Here is a 23,305-nt window from a genome sequence, read left to right as displayed (position 1 = left end):
ATACGAGTTATACATAAAACTACGTACAGAGAACCAACTAATACATTATTCATCAAACTAAAACTACAAGACCTGGTTGACTATAAAACTATTCAAATGATGTTCAAAGCCGCAAATCAACAATTACCTCATAATATCCAGGGACTTTTCACACGGAGAGAAAGCAGGCACATGTTGAGAGGAAACTGCATTTTCAAAAACCACCCGTACGAACAAATGTTCATTGCATCTCATCAAAAGGTGTTAGTCTGTGGAATAACTGGAACGATGCACTGAAAGTATTATTTAGGAGCTAAATCATTAATGGTTCTGAACAGGACCTGTGAAATCCCATTTGTTGTTATTTCTTGTAATTGTAAAAGTAATTTCTTTCTGATTGTTTTGTAAAAAAACATGTCGCTGATGACCTAATATTTTATTTATAAGAAAATGAGGGGGGAGGACCAGAAAAGGTTTTGTTAAGCTACTTCTTGCCCCTGTTGAACATGACAGGGACTATCTGAGAATTATTGCCGTTTTGTACTTTGATATAATTATTAATTTGAGTGAGAAAAAAAAGGAAACAAATAAAATATATATATATATTATTGTTGTATGTTTTTGTTTCTGACATGTTCTGTCATAGTCTGCTCCATCATTCACCATCATTATCCGACCCTGCCTGTATCTACGCTGACCGCCTCGCTTACTCCCTGACTCTCTGCCTGTCCCTGACTCACCTTCTGCCCGCTGTCCTCCGGTGCGTTAAACTGCTCGGTTGGTATTCCTCAGATCCAGCGGAATCTCCAATAAAGTTTATTACCAATTCTCCTTGGTTTCTCGAGTGCTGCATTTGGGTTCTCCTTAAGATTGTGACATGTTCAATAAATTGACTAAAAAAAAAATTCTAAACACCCAACCTTGTGCCCATTGTTGATCCTTGAACATTGCCCAAAGCTCATGACCATTTGTGAAGGTTCACTATAGGCCTTTACAACGGTACATTGGCCGTTTACACAATGCACCAAGTTTCTAGGCCACTTAGACTGCAAGACTATCTTAAATATCATGTTCCCATAGTGCCCAAACCTTCAGTGAAGGTAAGACTTGAACGAAGATGTATTGAAAGTAAATTACAGAGCCACTGCAGTTGATTTCAATCCAAACTTCATCTAACCTAGTCCATTACCTTGATTATCGAATAGTATATACAACACTGCATTTAATACCTATAACATGGTTATACCGTTACCTGGTCAGAACTTATACTACTTTTAAATAGAAGAATAGCTTCAACACGACGAGACGCCGTTACTAGAGCTCTCGCTAACATGTGTATATAATCGTTGTACTGTATAGGGTACATTGACGACAACTTCCCTGTGCACGGAAATAATGTCACTCAGCACTTTAGAAGGGAACAGTTTGCACTTTATTAGCGTGATTGCACAGTACAGTTTGGCATTGCATATTTGTATATAGTTTATACTATTTATTGATGTAGTATTTATTAAATCATTAAATTGCTTTAATTGTATAAGTGTTCACCCCCGTCTTGTCTGTTGCTTCCGGTCTCTGTGTCCCCCCCCTCACCTGTATCTTGTGTGTTTGTCCTGGGTGTATTTGCTGCTTTCGGTTAGTCAGGGTTGTTGAGAACTGTGTGGAGGCCGTTTCTCAATCTCGAGGATGCTGGCTTCCAAGCCAATATTTCAAGGATGCTACGTCATCGAGTGCCGCCGAAGGAATTGAATTTGAATTGAATTGAAGGACTGTTCCAATCTCCAGCATACTTGGAATTCCACCGAGGCCGCGTCCTTGGTTTGGGGGAAATGTGAGGCTGCACACGGGTAGACTTCGCGTCCTTAAAATCCGCAGGGACCAATTAAAAAAAGTAATGCAAGTTCATAATTAGATAGACATCGTGAGGTATTTATTTTCGGTACAGTTTATGTTGAAACCGTTAGAGAGAGTGACACACTTGTTAGGCTGTTCCATTCTTCTTCGTTTTCCGAAGCCGTGGCTTGGAAGCATACTTGCTTCGTTTCTGAAGGACTTGGAAGTACGCGACTACCAAGCCAGCATCCTCGAGATTGAGAAACGGCCACTGTGTGGGTGGTGGAGGGCCGCCATGTTGTCACAGTGGATGAAAAATAATGCCTGCTTCTCCTATTTTGCCTCCATGGCCGCTCGGGCATTCTCACACCAGCAGTGTGCGATTTAAGGAAAATCATATATGAAAACATTTTTGATTAAATGATATTTCAATGATAACGTGCTTTGACTGAAAATATTTATATAATGAGATGTTTTCATCATGCTCAGTAATGTGGATATAAGAGCATAAAGGCACTACAACAGCTAGAACACTCCTAAGAGTTTACATACAACTGCATTGGATGAGCATTTTCCAGTTGTTATTAAGAAACAGTCCTTGTAAAAGCATACATGTATAAATGCCTTGAAATAAAATGGTGAACATATACAACTTTCAAATCTTCATTATATCTCAACCTCCCGCAACCCCTTTCAATGACTTGTGCCTGGTATTCCCTTTCACTCTTAACACATCTCAATTTCAACAATAAATGAGTGATTAATAGGCGTAATATATCATGGGAACAGGAGTAATACTTTGATCTTTGACAGTATGTTCTGACCTCTGCACTTCTCACTAATGAGTCCTCATAACGTCGGCAGTGAAATCATTAAAACAGATTGTGTTTCTCTTGTTGTGAGCTGCTTAAGTAGAGAACACCATTTACTTAATGACTGAAATGTAAATGTAATCTAAGTCAGAGGTTGTTGTTTGGATTGCATTGAAATTAGTATAAATCACCATGACGATATGTTCCCTTGATTTCATGAGGCATATCGTTTTAAAATAGATGAGAAACAAGAATGTGAAAAACATTGTTTCATCAGTGGCAGCTACTTTTAAGTGGATTTGTCATTTGTCAAATGAATATCAAGACATATATTACCAGATGGTTTCTCTCTGAATTGTCTCCTAAAATAATGTTTTTTTATGAAAGTGGGTGAAAATAATCTGACTAACCAAATGTTTTGTTGTGAAACAATTGTACAAAGTACTTATTTTAAGGCAAATTAAGTAATGTTGACTGAAACCAAAGCATTGTTACAACAAATTCATTGATTTCTAACATTGATTTGTAATTTTTGACAAGGAACAGCCATATGATTTAAGTTAATCAGATAGTTATGTGTAATTCTACAACATGAGCTTTGTTAATTCTATATTGAGATCGTAAAAACGTGAGCCACTTTTAAAATCCTCTTGCAGTCATCAGCAGGTTGTGTAGTGTGTGTTCAGAGTTAATTCCACTCCGACCTTTCTTGTACTAAGCATTCTTGGTCAGTAACACAAATGACCCTCAAAGGATTAATACCTTTTATCGGTTGCACTTTATCCATACAAACTGAGAAATTAGTAACTTCTCCATTATTGCCCTTTAGAGTAACATAAGCCTAATTATTATTCTCCGCCTCATTGTTCTCTTCCCTCTGGTATTCCTTGTTGAGCCTGTGAGTTTTTGCTTCCCAAAGACTTCCAATTACCACCTGTCCACATACATTAAAAGTCATCTTTCGTGCCAAACAGCCAATTAGTGAGGCTGGAAGCTCTGACCCAATCAAAGAGCACTGGCCCCGAGAGCATAGGGTCATGAAGGGAAACATCTCCAGGGCTTTGGAGAGTTCAACACCCCTCGGCTACCATTTTCTCTAGAGGATAACTTTCTTACAACAGAGTTTTGACATTTAGACAGTGTGTATAGTTCATGGGTGTGTGAGGGAATGTGTGTGTAGAGGTCAGGGTTGATGTAGGTGAACTCTAGAGTGGTGAGTCCTCAAACCCGGAAAATATTTACCATTTTACCACTCTTTGTTTTCTTTTCTCATAGTCAATGGTTTATTGAACACGTTTTTGGTTAGAAGTCTGAAATAAGGTCTGTGGTTAACACAAACTGAATATTTTAACATTTGTTCTGCGACATAAAATAAGTGTCTAAATGAGACGTCATCATGACCAACATTAACCGCCTATAACTTAGCGGTGGTGAAGTCAAGTCATGTGACCGTGCTGTAGTTCCTTTATAGCCCAATATTAGCCGTCTTTAGCTTAGCGGTGGTGATGTGAAGTCATGTGACTGCTGTAGTTCCTTTATAGCCCAACATTAGCCACCTTTAGCTTAGCGGTGGTGACGTGAAGTCATGTGACCGTGCTGTAGTTCCTTTATAGCCCAATATTAGCCGTCTTTAGCTTAGCGGTGGTGACGTGAAGTCATGTGACTGTGCTGTAGTTCCTTTATAGCCCAACATTAGCCGCCTTTAGCTTAGCGGTGGTGACGTGAAGTCATGTGACCATGCTCTAGTTCCTTTATAGCCCAACATTAGCCGCCTTTAGCTTAGCGGTGGTAACGTGAAGTCATGTGACCGTGCTGTAGTTCCTTTATAGCTCAATATTAGCCGTCTTTAGCTTAGCGGTGGTGACGTGAAGTCATGTGACCGTGCTGTAGTTCCTTTATAGCCCAACATTAGCCGCCTTTAGCTTAGCGGTGGTGACGTGAAGTCATGTGACCGTGCTGTAGTTCCTTTATAGCCCAACATTAGCCGCCTTTAGCTTAGCGGTGGTAACGTGAAGTCATGTGACCGTGCTGTAGTTCCTTTATAGCCCAATATTAGCCGTCTTTAGCTTAGCGGTGGTGACGTGAAGTCATGTGACCGTGCTGTAGTCCTTTATAGCCCAACATTAGCCTCCTTTAGCTTAGCGGTGGTGACGTGAAGTCATGTGACCGTGCTGTAGTTCCTTTATAGCCCAACATTAGCCGCCTTTAGCTTAGCGGTGGTAACGTGAAGTCATGTGACCGTGCTGTAGTTCCTTTATAGCTCAATATTAGCCGTCTTTAGCTTAGCGGTGGTGACGTGAAGTCATGTGACCGTGCTTTAGTTCCTTTATAGCCCAACATTAGCCGCCTTTAGCTTAGCGGTGGTGACGTGAAGTCATGTGACCGTGCTGTAGTTCCTTTATAGCCCAACATTAGCCGCCTTTAGCTTAGCGGTGGTAACGTGAAGTCATGTGACCGTGCTGTAGTTCCTTTATAGCCCAATATTAGCCGTCTTTAGCTTAGCGGTGGTGACGTGAAGTCATGTGACCGTGCTGTAGTCCTTTATAGCCCAACATTAGCCTCCTTTAGCTTAGCGGTGGTGACGTGAAGTCATGTGACCGTGCTGTAGTTATCCTGCTGAACAAAATATGTTAAGTATAATTTGCCAATGGGATTTCCCCATTTTTGGGGAGGGAACCAGGGGGATGCTAACTTCCAGGTCGACCTACTAGAAAATATGTGAGCACTGCACCAGCCTATATCTGTCTTTGTTTGTCAATAGACATAATGAATTAGATAGATTGGGTAGGGTAGGGTATTGTGTTGGTGTTTTTTCATCCACTACACAGTTATCTAAAATGTGTGTTTGTCTCTTTGGTTATCTGCATGTGTGTTAAAGATGCATAGATAATCTGTGGCGTATTAAAAAAACTGGTGAAATCAAATGAAAATAAAAGCCAGTTATTTCTTAAACTCAGCGATGAAGCAATCAAAGTCTTCAGCCCAAATACAATTTTCAGGTAAATTCATAATTGTTATCTTATTTTTTGGAGGTAGCATGTGTGTTTAGGTTCCTTTGAAAATCTCAAAAAGTCCTTTCTACTTCAAAGAGCTGTTTTATTTTTCGATTAAGATTAAGATCAATTAAGATCTCCATTGATTAGAAATAAGCATTAATTCAAAACCTGAGCTGAAGAGAAAACAAATTATTGGCCGAAAAAACTTGTTTGAATAATGAAATGTAGTCTTGTTTTTAAATCTTAACATATCGCTTTTCTGTGTGTTTTGATGGGAATAAACGATCTGTAAATGGTTGATGAACTATACTATATTAAAGTCGACATTACCAGTCACTGCCCACTCTTCTCTTCAGTCTATTTGTCTATCACCATGGTAAGTTCGTCAAAGAAACTTTCAAATCCTTTCTTTAACCTTTTTTTTTTATTTACACCCATGCCCATCACAGCTTAAATGTTTTTTTCTTTCATATCTTCATATCTTCCTCCTCCTCCTCCATATCCACATCCTCATCAGTTTGTTGAAATTAGTGATTTCTTATAAGAAGTTAGTTTTGTTTCCAGGCAACAGAACCTGCGTGTGGCCACGATGGTGTTCACTACGAGTGTGTGCACATGTTTATGGATGTCTCGCCTCATGAATTGTGTTAGTTAACATGCATCAGTTCATATGTGTGCGCAGTTGAAGCCCATATGCCTGTACAGAAAGTGTGTGTTTGTGAGTGTTGATGTTGTTTTGCCCTGTTTATCACCGGCTGCCCTGTGAGGTAATGACTTGGACAGAGCGAGGAAAGAAGCCGTGTTTCAGCGAACTGCAGGGGAACGGTGATTACACTGATTTTCACTTTAACTAATGGAGTCAGAGCATGAGTGTGTGAAGCTCAGGAGGGGAGAGACAACAGATGAAAGACGCTGTGAGAGCCACATGGAATGATAGATGTAGTTTGGGCTTAATGGGGGCAGGTCAATTACAGTTTACTTTTTTAGTGGCGTTTGTGTTGAGGTTTTGTTCTTCTGTCAATGTGAGGACCAGCGCTTTGTGAGCTTTTAACCCTTCTCTTGCGTTAGGTCATACCCCCCCTTCCCATACTATTTTTGGTCAAAATTGACCGGTGTGTTTTGCACAGTCATATCTCTGGAACTCCTTATCCAATTTTGATGGTTGACATCTCATTTGAACAGTCAAAGCAAGTATAATCAAGGGGTGACAGACGTAATGACACCAGGGGTACATTATAATTGTGCAGTAAGTTCAAAGATAGAGCTTACTGTACATTACTGTATATTATAAAAATGCTTGCCCTGTAGGCTGTGTTTACTGGAGATGGAAATGCTTTAGTTGGTGTTGTAGCTGATATTATTCCCGTTCCAATGATGTGTGGGATGTATTGATTTGATACAAGCAAGTCAGTGTTTCATTGTGTACTTTCAACTACAGTATACGGTCCGGACCCACCGGTGGGCCCATCAAGTTCAGCATTCACTGCATTCACTGTGATGAATATAAAATAAGACACTGATACTGTTTTCCTCAATGAACATTTAGAGACAAATAAATATTCAGGGCTCCTCTCCCTCAGGGGCCTCTCCTTCAGGGGCCTCTCCTTCAGGGGCCCCTCCTTCAGGAGCCCCTCCCTCAGGGGCCTCTCCTTCAGGGGCCTCTCCCTCAGGGGCCTCTCCCTCAGGGGCCTCTCCTTCAGGGCCCTCTCCTTCAGGGGCCTCTCCTTCAGGGGCCTCTTCCTGGTCTGTTGACTGTTGGTCAGGCTCATAGTCTGGATCACTGTTGTCTTCCATTTCTGAGACATCGTCCTCTATGTCTGGTTCAAAACATTTATCCAGAGCCTCTCTGACAGAAAATCGCCTAATCGGTCGACTCGGTCACTTTTGACCCGAAACACAAGAGAAGGGTTAATGTCTTTTGTTTCCTTTTATGTCACACATCAACCCCAAAGTGTTGGCTATTGTTAATGGTTTGAATCAACCACCAACATATTGAGGTTTGCAAAGAACATTCTCTCTGACCCCAGAATATGATTTTTACCATGAAATCGTAGATACAGGGTCCCAGGATTTAATACGTTTAGACTAAAGCAAGCTTTTGGGCACCAGTCAATCCTAATATAAATATTTTTCCTGAATCAAATGTACGCTAGGTCTTGAACATGCTGTCTGCAGAGATTATAATGGTTTTAAATGACTGACCTTTTGTTTCTTCTCTTAAATGTTTGTATTTTTCTATGTTGCACATGGAGCTGCTGCAATGCAAACAACTTTTGTCACGAGTGTACAAGGAGTGGACCCAAAAGCACGAATGCAGACACAGGAGTCTTTACTTGAAAAGTAGTATAGTAACACCAAAATCACAGGATCGGCAGATCCAGAAAAATACATAAAGATAAATCTACACTAACGCTTACCTAACAAAATACCTAGAAAAATACTATTACCTGATCTTACCTGACTATATAAGTGAACAATGACCGTAACGATAACTAGAATAATTTGGATAACGCTGGAGAGTTTGGCAAAAGACACAAGACAATCTGGCAAAACACAAAAGGGAGACAGGACACTATATACAAGAGGTAAGTGGACACAATCAGGGGCGGGGCAGACACTAGAGGCTTCTCAATTCTTAAATTTCCCCTCCTCGACTCCCCTCCTCGGTTCCCCTCCTCGAGACTTAGACCCGCCCACAGGAGATGCGAGCGGAGGACCGAGGAGGGGAACCGAGGACAGAGGAGGGGAAGCAGCAGACGTTTAAAGAAATGAGAACTCCTCTCCTCTGAGCGGTCATTTTAAAGAGACGTCCGTTCATTATTACGTGGCAACAGCTGCATCAGCTGTCGAGTGTTTTGTCATAGCGCTGTATCTCTGTTAGATCAGCTGAACATTGTTCCCCCACATATTTACTTTGAATTCATTGAGAGTGCGGTATAATGAGACAATAACAGGCTACAGATGCGGACACACACACACAAATATATTTATATATACAATTTAAAGTATGAGAGCACTCTCATAATAACGTAACACAATCAGAGACTGGATATATCCCCCCCCCCCTCTCTGGTCGCTGAGATGGGGAATTGAAATGACTTTGAAAAAAAGTTGTATTTACAAGTATTAAAAGTAAGGACACCAAACCAACTGAGACCCGTCTGTCCGCCGCATCTACGCACTGTACAACACACACCTACACACTGTACAACACACACACCTACACACTGTACCACACACACACCTACATACTGTACCATACACACCTACATACTGTACCACACACACACTGTACCACACACACACCTACACACTGTACAACACACACCTACATACTGTACCACACACACACCTACACACTGTACCACACACACACCTACACACTGTACCACACCAACACACTGTACCACACACACCTACAGCTCCTAAAGCATAATCAGGCTACAGCCGTTGTGTATTTTATTATTGTGAAGCACTAAATGGTTTTAGAAAAATATCGACTCTTTGTTTGTAGATATCTACTAAACTAAAGCAAATAAAGAGAGTAGGCCTGTTATACTGAGTGATATATATTATACACACTGCTCTGCTTTCTGCACGGACCTCACAGCTGTTCTCTCTGGAAACATTGCGTTGCGATGAAAGAAGTTACTAATATAATATCCAAGGGATGCATGCAGAGCTGTCATTGGCTGAGATAAGTCCGGCCGTGCGTCACGCCTCCACCGTTCCCGGAAATGCATCCGCGGAGGAGCCGTGGAGGAACCATCAGTGTATCCTCGGTTAGAGCTCCTCCAGAGAGCCTCCTCGACGCTCGATCCTCGGTGTGCATTTAGAGAAATTAGATGTCCTTCAAAATGGCGTGCTGAAATTAATTTCCGGGTCACTCTTGGAGGACCGAGGAGTCGAGGAGGGGAAATTTGAGTATTGAGAAGCCTCTACTGACGATGGCGGGAAAACAACCAAGACAGGAAGAAAAGGGACCAGAAACGAGACAGGGTGAATACAAAATAAAACAGGAAGTGGAACATAAATATCTAAACTAATAAAAAACATTTAACACAGTTGCCGACGCACAACAACTTTTCATTCTTGATCCGACCTTATTGATCTGCGTTATCATATCGTATTGTATGTCTTTGACTCATCTGGATTTTGTGTGAACGTGAACTGTAGGACAGATAATGTGGTGATGTTACCTGAGTCAACATCAATGTGTCAGTCAATTGTTCATAATCACCTGGATTGCTAGATTTGACGACATATCAAACTGGTCTTAAAGCATATTTTGAAGGGATTCTGCTTCTCCATAAAAACCCTTCTGCTCCTAGACGCTAGCTTCTCACAAAATCTCACATATTGAGATTTAGAGTTTGGTTACACTGAGGATTTGAACGTAGCAGCTGTATGGTAATAGTCATGGGGTTAGGTGAAGGATTATATAAACAAGAGTCCTCATAAGTAATGCATAGCTTTAGATTACAGTGTGTGTAAGAAGAGGCGGCTCCAGAGGGGAAGATAAAGAAGAAACAGAGAGCAGATACACCTCTGCTGGATATGCATAATCAGATTTGCGTTGACACTGAATATACACCTTGTAGATTTCAGCACACACAGATGTGTTAACGACATCACAGTTCTCACCTTTATCTTTGCAAGTCAAGAGATGGAGAAGAGCTCTCTTCTTGTGTACCAGACTATTCTCCATTTCTATCTGTTTTTCCCCACTTCTAGTCATTTCTTTAAGGAGCCTTTTTTTGCTCTTCTCCAACATTTGTCCTTCCTTGTTTGTCATTCCTTAATTCCCACATGTTGCCCTTCCTATACTCTTTCCTTATCACAATACTTGGCCGTTTTAACATTCATTTCTCCCCGATTTGCCTCCACCCCTCTTTCCTCCTTGTTTTCAACATGGCTGTTATCCCCTCCCTCCTACAACCTTTTTTTCTTTCCTCTCCTCTTGTAGCATATGGCCCAAGGTCTCCGAGCCGGCTCCCTCCGGACAGGGAGTCGTGCCCGTTGTGTTTTGGACGAAAGTTATAGAAGTGGATGAAAAATGAAGTGGAGGAGGGGGGGTTTGGTCACGACTGGAGAGGGGGCCTAAGAGGAGGAGGGTGGGAGGGATGGAGCTGGAGGCTTATTGATCGAGGTTGTTAGAACAAGACGGGTGGAGGTATAGGAAAGGAGAGATGTTATATAAGTATGTAGGAACAAAGATGGATCAGAAGGGTCTCTATGAAGGGGGTGTATACGTTAATCTGGTCATGTCGGGGTGTATTTACAAATACAAACTGCTTTGACTTGTCTCACGGGGTATTGATCCGCCCATCAGCCGTGGTTTCACTGGGTCACTGGTTCCCATTACGTTAACAGATCTCATCAGTTTAAACTGCTCCAAGCATCTCGCTCGTATACTCTGCCCTCACCCTCACCCCCGCTCAGGTTCAGAGGCAGATTACTCACAGTCTACGAGTTTATTAACCCGAGGCTCCTGCAGCGTGGGACAATCTGTGTCATTCTCTTACACGCCGCCTGGTGCAAACATCCAGCTGGATTTTTGTTTGACACGCTTTGAATCATCCTCAAACCATTTGTTATCGACTTACTGCCTCCTGATTTTCCTTACACAGTTTGAGTCACAAGGAGCGAAATGTGTAATGTGGCGTTTTAGCTCCGTCTTTGGCTGTTACCCTGCCAGATAATGAGATAAAGAGGCTCAATATGGACGGGATCCAGACTCAGCCCAAAATACAGCCAAGGATAATAATCCAAAATCGTAAAGACAACAACTTTTGGAACGGCGAGATGTGTCACAATGTTCCTTCCCTTCACAATTCCCACTCTGTATTGCCTTAAAAAACAAATGATTTTCATGCGATGATATTGATCAGGGTTTATGGACGGTCTGTATTAATACAAATACATCGGCATCACTTAAAGCAATATAATTAGATTATACCCAAAACCTCATAGTTTGGTCTTGGATTAAAATATGGCATATCCTCTAGGGGTTGCACAAGGAACCTGTCTTGGTACCCTCTGTTTTCATTAAATATGCTACCACTATAGGTCATTTTCAGGAAACACAATGTTGACTTTCATATCTATGCTGATGACACACAATTATACATTTATTTCGAGTAAAACGACAACATCATCATTCAATGAATGAGCAATTTCTTTTTTTTAAAAAATTGAATATAGATGAGAAAGTATGCTTCATGTGTTCTTGATGCATGTCTGCTAATTAGTGGTGCACGATAATTATCGGTCCGATATTAGGAATTATGACGTCATCCCGATAAACCCGATAAAAGTATTAATAGCCCCGATAATATACAATATATTTTTTGGGTAAGAAAAAAGAAAGAAATACTGCGGTGTGGGTGGATTGGGATGAGGGGCGCTTGTTTTTCACTCGGCTCCTCCCGTTTTGCCAGTAAGGCCCTGTCACACTGTCCCGAAATTGACACCCGATGGACACACGAATATGGAATTGTGAATTTCGCACGAAGATGGCCCCGAACCACACACGAAGGCAACATTTACATTACGTTTAAGACATACAACTGCAATGAAAGTACCAAAAACAATTGTGTTACAGTACTATGATACTGTACTGATATCTTCAGACTTTGTTCTTTACTTTATCCGTCGTTATATGTAGAATATATTACGTTTTCTCCGTAATGTTGTTTCCATAACAACAACAACTGTCCTTCAAAATAATATATTATATCCTTTTTAGTTTCACAGAACACAAATTGGGTTATTTACATAATATATTTACATGATTTAGTTGTGCAATAAAACAACCCGATGGACACACGATAAAGGAAATGTTCAAATTCGGCTGTGATCGTAGCAACATCGGGCCATTCGTGAGGGCATCTTAAGCCTTCGTATGACCGCCGGTGGAGTTTCTCAGGCTCCGGCAGCAACTTCGTGAGCGGTGGCAAAATCTTTGGCATGCCAAAAAATTGCCGAAGGACCTTGCGAAGGTTCATTTTCGTGTTGAATTAGTGTGTCAATTGTGCCCTTCGTAAGGCCATCGTGAGGGCATCGTGTTATCATCGGTGCCATCGGGCATTCGCCCCGATCAGAGTGAGGGCGAATGCCCGATGGCACCGATGATAACATGAAGATGACACGATTTGACAAGATGTCCTCACGAGTGCCTTACGAAGTTGCCGCTCACGAAGTTGCTGCCGGATCCTGAGAAACTCCACCGGCGGTCATACGATGGCTTAAGATGCCCTCACGAATGGCCCGATGTTGCTACGATCACAGCCGAATTTGAACATTTCCTTTATCGTGTGTCCATCGGGTGTCAATTTCGGGACAGTGTGACAGGGCCTGTATTTTGGTATTAGTGGTTTAGGAAGAGGGGAGTTCTTCACAAATCCAGCACTCCCTAACTCATGCCTGGCTGTGACGTGAATGGTGTGCGGCCGTGAAGCCAGGACAGTAAACAAACATGTCACCGGTAGTATGGGACTATTTCAAAGTTTCAGAGTTAGATAGTTCGCTTGCTATTTGTATTAACAAATGCAGAAGTTCCACGAGGAGGGAAAAAGGCAACGAGCTATAATACTTCCAACCTGATTAGTCACCTGAAACATCGCCATCGCTACGATGGTGTGTTAAAAGCGTACGAAGACGCCTGCGCTGCTAAACTAGCGGCGAATCCAAAGCCAGCTGCAAAGGCACCGGGGCTTTTACCTATCGACGAGGCTTTTGAAAAAGGCAAGAAGTTTGCCAGAGACGACCACAGGGCTAAAACGATCTCTAACTTCATCATAGAAATGATGGCGCTTGACGAGAGTCAAAACTGTTCTTGGCTTTGTTTTGTTCATAGTAGTAATGCTCATGTCATTTTCTCACTACTAGTCTTTTTTTACCACCAGGTGTGCAAAAACTACAGGTACATTTAATATATATATAATATTATTATCGGTATCGGTCTTGAGAAGCAGGAAGTTATCGGTATCGGTTTAAAAAAAACAATATCGTGCATCCTGCTAATATCCCAAAACACATCTGTGACGGCACCAATTTGTCTTTGTTTGAATCCCAATTAAAAACTAACCTGTTCAGAACAGCTTTTGATCTGTAATTAAAGTTGTGATGCAACGTATAGTAAGAAACTCCCAAAGAACTCCCACAGGAGGGAAAAAGGAAGAAACCTTGTGGAGAGCAATAGAGGAAGGATCCGGCTCCCAGCACAAAAATACATTTATAACGTGTTAGACAATATCATGTGTGTTTAAATACAAATAAATATTGATCCAAGTGGATGTCACAATCTTATGGGTGCCACCGGGAAATGTAGACCTAGCCTGGGCCTCAGTGATGCATCACTGCAGGCCTTTGCCCTAATGACTAGGGAATTGGGACGAGTTATGTCCTTTCTGGTACAGACTCGTCGCCAGGTTTGGCTGGCCCAGTCACCACTGACAGAGACATGTAGGAGAGTCCTCCGTAGCGTGCCAGGGGAGCTGTTTGGGTCAGCTGCCCTGAAGGCGCTGGAGCGCGCTGCCCAAGCTAGGCAGACCAGGCAGCAGCTCTCGGGTCTTCGCAGACCCGTGGCCACTCCCAGCAGGCCCAGGGGCCGCTCTAGCAGCCGCACTCAGCCACCGGCTTACAGGGGTGGTCTGCAGAGGTCCCAGCGGCCCACTCAACCGGCCGATGACTTTCGTGCCCCAGGTCGCCTGGCTTCCAGGCGGTCTCGTGCTTCAGAGCCTTACCGGCGCCCCCCAGGGGCCGGGGGGCTAGGCCCTGAAGTCCCGAGGCCGGTCGTCGGCTGTTTTTCCCAGCAGCAGCTCAGCTACTGGGCTGCCTGTACTTCCGACGCCGGCCCCTAGCCTTCGGCCGGGTCAGTATGACAGTTGTCAACGACCTGGCGAAGGCCTTAGCTCTGGCCCAAGAGTTGTCCGTCCTCTTGGCCAAGGGCGCAATCGAGCCAGTGGACCCCCTGCTTCAGGGCGGGGGGTTCTACTCTGCGTACTTTCTTGTGAGCAAGAAAGTTGGCGGATTCCGTCCAGTTCTGGACCTCAGAGGAATCAACAGATTCTTGAAGGTACTGCCCTTCCATATGCTAACCACAGCAGACACCCTTCGTGTTGTCCCACAGGGGGAGTGGTTCACAACCGTGGACTTGAGGGACGCCTACTTCCACGTGCCAATTGCATCCCATCACCGGAAGTTCTTGAGGTTCGCCTTTCAGGGCCGACATTATCAGTTCCGGGTGCTTCCCTTTGGTCTCTCCCTCTCTCCAAGGGTGTTCACCAGGGTTGTAGCGGCAGGGCATGAAGGTCCTGCCATATCTGGACGACTGGCTGGTTTGCGCGCCTCTCATCCCATGTAGCCCAGTTGGGCCTAACAGTGAACGCCGGGAAGAGTTGCCTGGACCCTTCCCAACAGGTCACTTACCTGGGGATGGTCCTAGACTCGGTCGCCATGAGGGCCTACTTGACACCTCGTCATGTGGACGACATTTCCCACCATCTTCACATCTTCAGACTGGGCAAGAGGGTGCCTTACATCCAGTTCCTCCGGCTCTTAGGCAGACAGACAGCTGCCTCAGCCGTTGTTCCCTTGGGCCTGCTATCACTGCGCCCCATGCAGATGTGGCTGAACAACTTTCGCTTGGACGCCAAGCGGCACAGGCACAAGAGAGTCACGGTGTCTCAGCGGTGCCTCTACTCTCTGTCCCGCTGGAGGGACAGGGCCTATCTTCTGATGGGTGTGCCTATGGGCGCCATCCCATCCCGCCGGGAGACGGTCACTGTGGATGCATGTCTCTCAGGGTGGGGTGCGGTGTGGCATGGCAGGACTGTGCAGGGGCAGTGGTCTGCCCAGGAAGGTGCACACTAGTGTTAATTTCGTTGACTAAATCTATGACGAAATATGTTCGTCAACGACCTTTTTTTCCATGACGAAAACGAGACGAGGACGAGACGGCACCGACGGCAGTAAACAATAACTGTAACGAAATCATCATGCAATATCGTTGACGAAAAGTGACGAGACGAAAATGTAGTTCACTAAATAAAAACTATGCCAAAATCTCTCTTTACTTTCGTTGACGAAAAATGAGACGACGAAATATTATCAAAGATAACGTTACATCTCTGATAGTCAGTTTTTCTCCCAGCAGTTCCATTTCCGGGGCTGCGCTGGGCAGCAGCTGTGTGTCTGTGGTGCGCGCGGCGGTAGATTTGAATTACACCGGGCAGCGGCACAATATGAACTGTCAAGAAGACTCGGGTCTAACTCATGGTCTAACTCACCTTATTTAACAGAAAATGAAATGGCAACAGGGCTTGGGAGCAGTGGTCGCACTCGCGTTAACCGAATACCCCCCCGTCAGCGCGAGTGATTGATAAATTGTGCACTCGACGGATAATAATGGATTATGACGGAAATGTTACGATCCGTCAAAATGACTGACAACGAAAAAGTCTAAAGCCACCACTGCTTGGGAGAAAGAAACGACTTGATATTTGGGCCCATTTTCGCCAATGAGGCGAATGCATTGTTTCATCAGAAGGGAAGCAATGTGGCCATAACACAAAAACACCACAAACCTGAGCAGATACTCTGCAAAGCTGCTTAATCATTCAACCTGTGTTTTTCATCAAATAAGGACAAGATATAATCTTATTTATTTATATATACTAAAATGACAAATTATTGGTTTTGGCTAGACTAGTTTGACTGAAATGTTCTATATAATCTGATGACTAAAAAATACTCAACAGTTTTTATTGACAAAAAGTAGACTAAAATAATTAGTTTTCTTCGACTAAAATAAGACTAAAATGCTCAGACTTTTAGTCGACTAAAACTTGACTAAATAAAAACAGGATGAAGGTGACTAAATATGACTAAAACTAAAAAGGAAATTTAACACAGGACTAAGACTAAAACTAAATTAAAAAATAGCTGACGAAATTAACACTAGTGCACACCATATCAATGTGCTGGAGCTGCGGGCTGTGTTGCTCGCACTCATGCACTTTTTACCCCAACTGGCGGGCAGGCATGTGCTCATTCGTTCGGACAACATGTCCACCGTTGCCCAAATCAACCACCAGGGGGGCACCAGGTCCACACAGCTGCTCCGTGTTTCACAGAGCCTCTTGCCTTGGGCGCTCCCCCGCCTCGCCAGTCTGCAGGCAGTCTTTCTGCCAGGAGACCTGAATCAGGTCGCAGATTTCCTCTCACGGCACAAGCCTCCACCGGGGGAGTGGAGGCTTCACCCAGAGGTGGTGGAGACAATTTGGAGCCTTTTCGGCAGGGCCGAGGTGGACCTCTTTGCCTCAGAAGAGTCGAGGCACTGCCCCCTCTGGTTCTCCTGGACGGAGGTGACCAGCCCGTTGGGTCAGGATGCCCTGGTGCACGACTGGCCGGACACTCTCCTGTATGCCTTCCCGCCGCTGCCTCTGATACTGCAGACGCTTCAGAGGGTCCTTACTCAGGGGCACAGGCTCCCTCTGGTCGCCCCCCGCTGGCTGGGGAGAGTCTGGTTCCCACTGCTGCGCAGTCTCTGCTGCAGCCCACCTTGGCGTCTCCCCGACAGGAAGGACCTTCTGTCACAGCTCAAGGGTCAGATCTGGCGTCCCGACTCTCACCGCCTTCAGCTCTGGGTTTGGCCTCTGCAGGGCCCAACCCACTGTTGCGCGGCGTCACGGCATCAGTCAGGGAAACTATCCTGAATGCCAGAGCTCCATCCACTCGGGCACAGTATGAGTGCAAATGGAAGCTCTTCTCCCACTGGTGTGTGAGTAAGGCTGAGAATCCTGGGCATTGCTCCGTGGCCACCATTTTGGAGTTCCTGCAGTCCCTTCTGGAGAGTGGACGTTCTCACTCCACTTTGAAGGTGTATATGGCTGCGATCTCTGCCCGACATGTCGGAGTCGATGGCGCCACAGTGGGGCGCCACAGGTTGGTGTCTCTCTTTCTAAGAGGGGCTCTACGGCAGCGTCCCCCTAGCACCCCAAGGGCCCCGGCTTGGGACCTGCCCCTAGTGCTGAATGCCCTATCATCTCCGCCTTTCGAGCCCCTGGCCCAGGTCGGGCTTAAGTGGCTGTCCCTGAAGGCAGCATTTCTGCTTGCCGTAACCTCAGGGAAGCGAGTCGGAGAGCTTCATGCCCTCTCCGTAAGCAGTACATGCCTGAGGTGGAACTCCGATGACTCGGGCGTTACCCTCTGGCCGAATGTGGCGTTCCTGCCCAAGGTGCTTCCACTAGCCCACTCCAATCGGCCTATCCAGCTGGCACGCTTTAACATTCCACAGGAGAGCGGCACACCTGAGTTGCTGTGCCCTGAGGGCGTATATTGATGCTACAGCCGGTATACGGCAGTCAGAGCAGCTCTTCGTTTGCCATGGCGGCACTAAGAAGGGTCGTGCTCTCTCTAAGCAACGGCTGTCCCACTGGGTGGTTGATACCATCACACATGCCTATGGGGCCAGTGGCCGCCCCCTGCCATCAGGGGTGAGATGCCACTCTACAAGAAGCATCTCAACATCGTGGACTGCCCTAAGAGGGGTGCCCCTGGAGACCATCTGTGCCGCGGCATCATGGGCGTCTTCTGGCACATTCTCCAGTTTCTACCGAGTCAATGTCGCCACTCCTCACCCTCTGGGTGTGGTCCTGTTGCCAAGCTCCACTGCTTCCAGCTAGGTGAGTAAGTGCTTGGATTCTTCATGACATGGTTGGTATAGGTCAGGGGTAGCCAACGCGGTGCCCGCAGGGGGGAAATTGGTCGCCCGCGTGCATGTTCCATGTCATCATGGAGCTCCGTCTAAAAAATGTATTGAATACATTTTTATTTTAAAATGACAATATTGAATATAACATTAAATTTAAAAGCACACATTTGTATATGTAAGTGAAATGGAGATTTGGTGCGTGAAATTGAACTCTGACCCCAGATAGGTTCAGAGTTGAACTCCACGCACCAAATCTCCGTTCCACCTTTAGCTGAGACAAGCTAGCGTGAGCAGCTACGATGGTGCGCTAGCTGCGGCTTTTACCCTAAACATGGCAGAGAAGCGAAAGAAAAAGTACTGTTTTCAAGACGTTTGGGAGGAAGAATTATTTTTTACTACAGTGAAAGAAAAGTGTGTATGTCTCATTTGCGGTGCGACTGTGGCGATCGCAAAGCGGCACAATGTGGAGAGACACTTTGATACGTGTCACAAAAGCTACAATGCTAACTACCCACCTGGCAGCGCACTACGGGCAGAAAAAGCCCGTGAGTTAAAGGCAGCTTTGGGGAAGCAGCAGTCTTTTTTCACGAGGCCGGTGAAAAAGACACAAAAAGCAACGGAAGCCTCATTTAGAGCTGCTCATTTTTTGGTAAAGAACAAGAAAGCCTTTTCGGACGGAGAGGTCTTGAAAGGTGCAATGATGGTTATTGCAAACACTGTGTTCAGTGACGAGAAGAATGGTTCCGATGTCATCTCCACTCTCTCCGATGTCCAGCTGGGGGCAAGTACGATCGTTAGAAGAGTGTCGGCTATGTGCGGGAACTTGACAGAGCAGCTGGACCGGGATCTGGCTACGTGCCGGTGGTTTAGCGTCCAGTGCGAAGAGTCCGTGGACAGAAGCAGTTCAGCACAGCTGATGATGTTTATCCGAATGGTGTTTGATGATTTCTCCACAAAAGAAGAACTCTTGACACTACTGCCCCTGAAGACAACAACGAGGGGAGTTGACGTTTACACCGCGGTCAAGATCTTCTTTGTGGAGAAGAAGGTACCATTAGAAAAGCTGGTGTCGGTGACTACAGACGGGGCTCCCGCAATGACGGGCCGACATGCAGGCTTCATTGCGCAATGCAAAGGTGACTCAGACTTCCCAACATTTCTACATTACCACTGCATCATTCACCAGCAGGCATTATGTGCAAAAGTGACCGGCTTTAATCATGTGATGACCCCTGTCGTGAAAATCATAAACAGCATCCGCTCCAAAGCCAAACAACACCGGACGTTCAAAGTGCTGTTGGAGGAGCTGTCAGCGGAATATGGTGACCTGTTATTGCACACAGAAATCCGATGGCTCAGCAGGGGAAGAGTATTGCAGCGATTTTTGTCACTTTTGGGTGAAATCAAAGTATTCTTGCAATCCAAAGGGGAAGACGCCTCACTGCTTGAGGACACTGAGTGGATACTCGACCTTGCATTTTTAACAGACATCACTGGGAAACTGAACCTTTTGAACTGTGAACTGCAAGGCAAAGGCAAGACTGTTACATGATAAGTGCTGTAAATGCATTTAAAGCTATGATGAGCATATTCTCTGTGCATTTACAGGGAAAGAAAGTGTTGCACTTTCCCTCTGTGCAGTCAGTGCTGCATGACAATGCTTCTGCATCTGGGGCTTTCGACAAAGCTGCAGAAAAGTACTCTCAAGTCATAAACAGACTTGGTCAAGAGTTTGAAAACAGGTTTTGTGACTTTGGTCAACTTGAGCCATGTGTGTCATTCATTTCAAATCCATTCATGCAAGTGGACCTGACATGCATTGCTGAGCAACTAAGTGCAACCTTCAACTTGGATGCTGGACAGGTGGAGATTGAAATCCTAACGTTGCAAAATGACCTCCACCTCAACGTCCATCAGGATGCAGCAAACTTTTGGTGCCTTGTGGACACAGAAAAGTACAAAGGTGTATGCACAGCAGCTATGAAAGATGCCTGCCTTTTTGGTTCAACCTATCTTTGTGAGTCAGCCTTTTCAGACATGAACTTCATCAAGAACAAACACAGAACACGCCTTACTGATGCAAATCTACAAGATTTACTCAGAGTTGCAGTGTCAAATTATACCCCAGATTACAGTACACTAGTGGACAGCATGCAATGCCAGATTTCCCACTAATAGAAGGCAAAGAAAGAGACAACAGATGTTTTCAGTGAAACACCATGCCAACGGTAAACTCAAATGTGGAAAATAATTTGATCAAAAAGTGTACAAAAATTGCTATTTTGTTAACAATTCTACAGATTTAGCGATTAATAAAAATATGATCTGATTGAGTTGATGTTCTTTTTTAAACTTTACATAATAATATTATATGATTATAATAAATAAATCATATTTTATGTTTAAATATATCTGTTTCCTACCATGGTAAATTATTGTGAAGAATAATTAACATTAACATGTGATCAGACAGTCCTTCACATACAGTAAATTAATATGGATTCTGATTATTATTAATAATAATATCATCATTAAAGGTGAACCGTGCAATTATGTTATTCAGGAAGTTTGTATCAAACAAGTAGCCCTTCGTGTTACTCAGTACCCTTGAAGTAGCCCTCGGTGACAAAAAGGTTGGTGACCCCTGGTATAGGTCATCCAGTGCTAAAGCACCGCCTCTGGCGGTCAGTAGGGACGAAATAGAACGATAGTTACGGCTGTAACTACGGTTCTATGAGTCCCGGATGACCGCCAGAGTATCCTGTCACTCAGAATTATTGTGTGCTCGCGAGAAGATTCTGGGAACAGATCCACTGACGACACCGGCTGATATAGCCGGTGTCACGTGGGTCACAGGTGACTTTGTTGGTATTGGTACTCGAGCTGCGCATGCGCGCGATGGACACATCCAGTGCTAAAGCACCGCCTCTGGCGGTCATCCGGGACTCATAGAACCGTAGTTACAGCCGTAACTATCGTTCCCAACTGTGTTCTTAATCTAAACCTTAAGATACCTTGAGTTTAGTCATTCTATTACCACACCATAAAGAAATACATTTTGCCCAATTCAGGAAGCTTTATTTAAGGTTATACATATATATTTTACAGACATGTACAATGCCATAGCAGGAAGTACTTTGCCCTCTATGTTACAAAGCAGAATGTAAAGTTTGGGGTGTTGGATGGTGTGTAAATGACATAAGCTGCTCATAACAAATTGTCCCTTGCAGGATTAATAAAGTTGTTGATTGATTGGATATGTTGCAAATATGACCTCCACACAAAAAAACTGTTTACACTATTCTATTGTTCATGACTTGACCTTTTCCTCAACTTAACCATACTGACATGGACATGTAACCCACTGGAGAAACCAAGGTTACAAGGTTCTTGTATTTTGTTTGTTAATAATTATTTATTATTTATCTAGTTATTTTATAGTATATTTTAGTGCAATGGTCAACTTTTAAGAACTAAGCTCATTGATTGCTGTTGGACAAAAATCCGCCAAGTCCCGCCTCCTCACTCAGGTTAGTGAGAGCACGTGGAAGACGTGTGTGTGAGGGAGCAGCGTCAAGCTGGAAGAACAGAGACACGTGTGAGCATTATATGCACAAAACAGCGCAAATTAATAGTTTTACCGGGACGGCGGTGGACCAATCTCTGGGGCAGTCGTTGGAGGTTGGAGCTGCTTTGGAAAGCGGGAGTTTTGATTGCTATTTTGTTTTCCTCTGCTGGGTTTTTACGATACCCTTGGATAAAGAGATTCCGGATTTTCTGGATTCTGGATTCTGGATTTTCTCCCTGACGAGGGGGATGGCGAGCTACCATTGATAACCTGAACACCTCATCTTTCCGCTACCAGTGGTAGGATGTTGATAATAACTTACAGGAACTGAACAAAGGACAATTTTCTTTTGGGGGTTTATTTTTATTTTTATTTGGGGTGCACCCAAGTGTCAAGCGCTTTAAAACAGTTATTTGGAAGAATGTTGTTTATTCCTGTGTCAATATATATGATTTTATCTTTATAAAATCTCAGTATTCACTTCATTCACTCTGGTGTTCGACTTCAGTTATTACCCATCCTTTAAGAACCTGGAATACTGGTCCAGTTTTCACACACCTGACACCCTAGTTACATACAGATCATGTGAAAGGAAATAATACACAATTGCAATGGATGCAAGAAACATTCTCATCTGAACAAGTGCATTAAGCAAAATCAATCCCTATCAACATTCTTGTCTGGCAATAAACCTCAAATGTGGATTTGTCGTAAAACGGACCTTGAAGAAGTTTGTTGCCCTCAATTATAACGCTGAGACAGATTCAGTGTTGCAGCTCATTTCCTCTTCAACTGTTCTTTCAATCAGGATATATAAATGTGAGGAACGGCAAAGGAAGACAGAGATGATGAGGAGGAAGAAGAAGATCTAGGCACAGATCAAGAGAGGAAAATAACAAAGCTGTTTACTTCTGTCCCGGGTATTTCTAGTTTACTTATCTCTAATACTTCATGATCTTCATACTTCTAAAAATGTAATTGGAATACGATCAAGAGAGGCAGGAAGACAGATTCAATTAGAAAGAAGATAAGGACATGTTCTCATGTGATTTTATAAGACTGAGACAACACAAGATTCCATATTGGAAATAATTAGATATTCATTTATAAATGTCATTTTGTATTTGAACTGGTATGTGGTATAATATTAAATAGAGCAAACTGGATGAAATTAAAATGATAAACGAGGCAGTTGATGCGTCTCAATTCACATACCTTTGTAGGCCCTACTTACATGTTTGCTCAATGCAAAGAATGATACAATTCGCATCCCTTTTCAGAGTGCGCGGCCTGCGGGTTATTTAAGAAATGTCTTCAGGAAACAACATGTAAGGCAGCTAACAGTTAGCAAATCAGCTAACAGTTAGCAAAGCAGCTAACAGTTAGCAAAGCAGAGAAC

General features: G+C 43.9%; 1 protein-coding gene across 1 annotated transcript in view; it reads left to right on the top strand.

The window, feature by feature from the left end:
• Positions 1-23,305, top strand: part of LOC117534033 (protein phosphatase 1 regulatory subunit 29-like) — a 372,457-nt gene that overhangs the window by 175,050 nt on the left and 174,102 nt on the right. The window lies entirely within an intron of this gene.

This window comes from Gymnodraco acuticeps, unplaced genomic scaffold, assembly GCF_902827175.1.
Source record: "Gymnodraco acuticeps unplaced genomic scaffold, fGymAcu1.1, whole genome shotgun sequence".
Lineage (NCBI taxonomy): Eukaryota > Metazoa > Chordata > Actinopteri > Perciformes > Bathydraconidae > Gymnodraco > Gymnodraco acuticeps.
The sequence above is the reverse complement of the archived record's forward strand: the minus strand, read 5'-3'. Positions and strand labels throughout refer to the sequence as shown.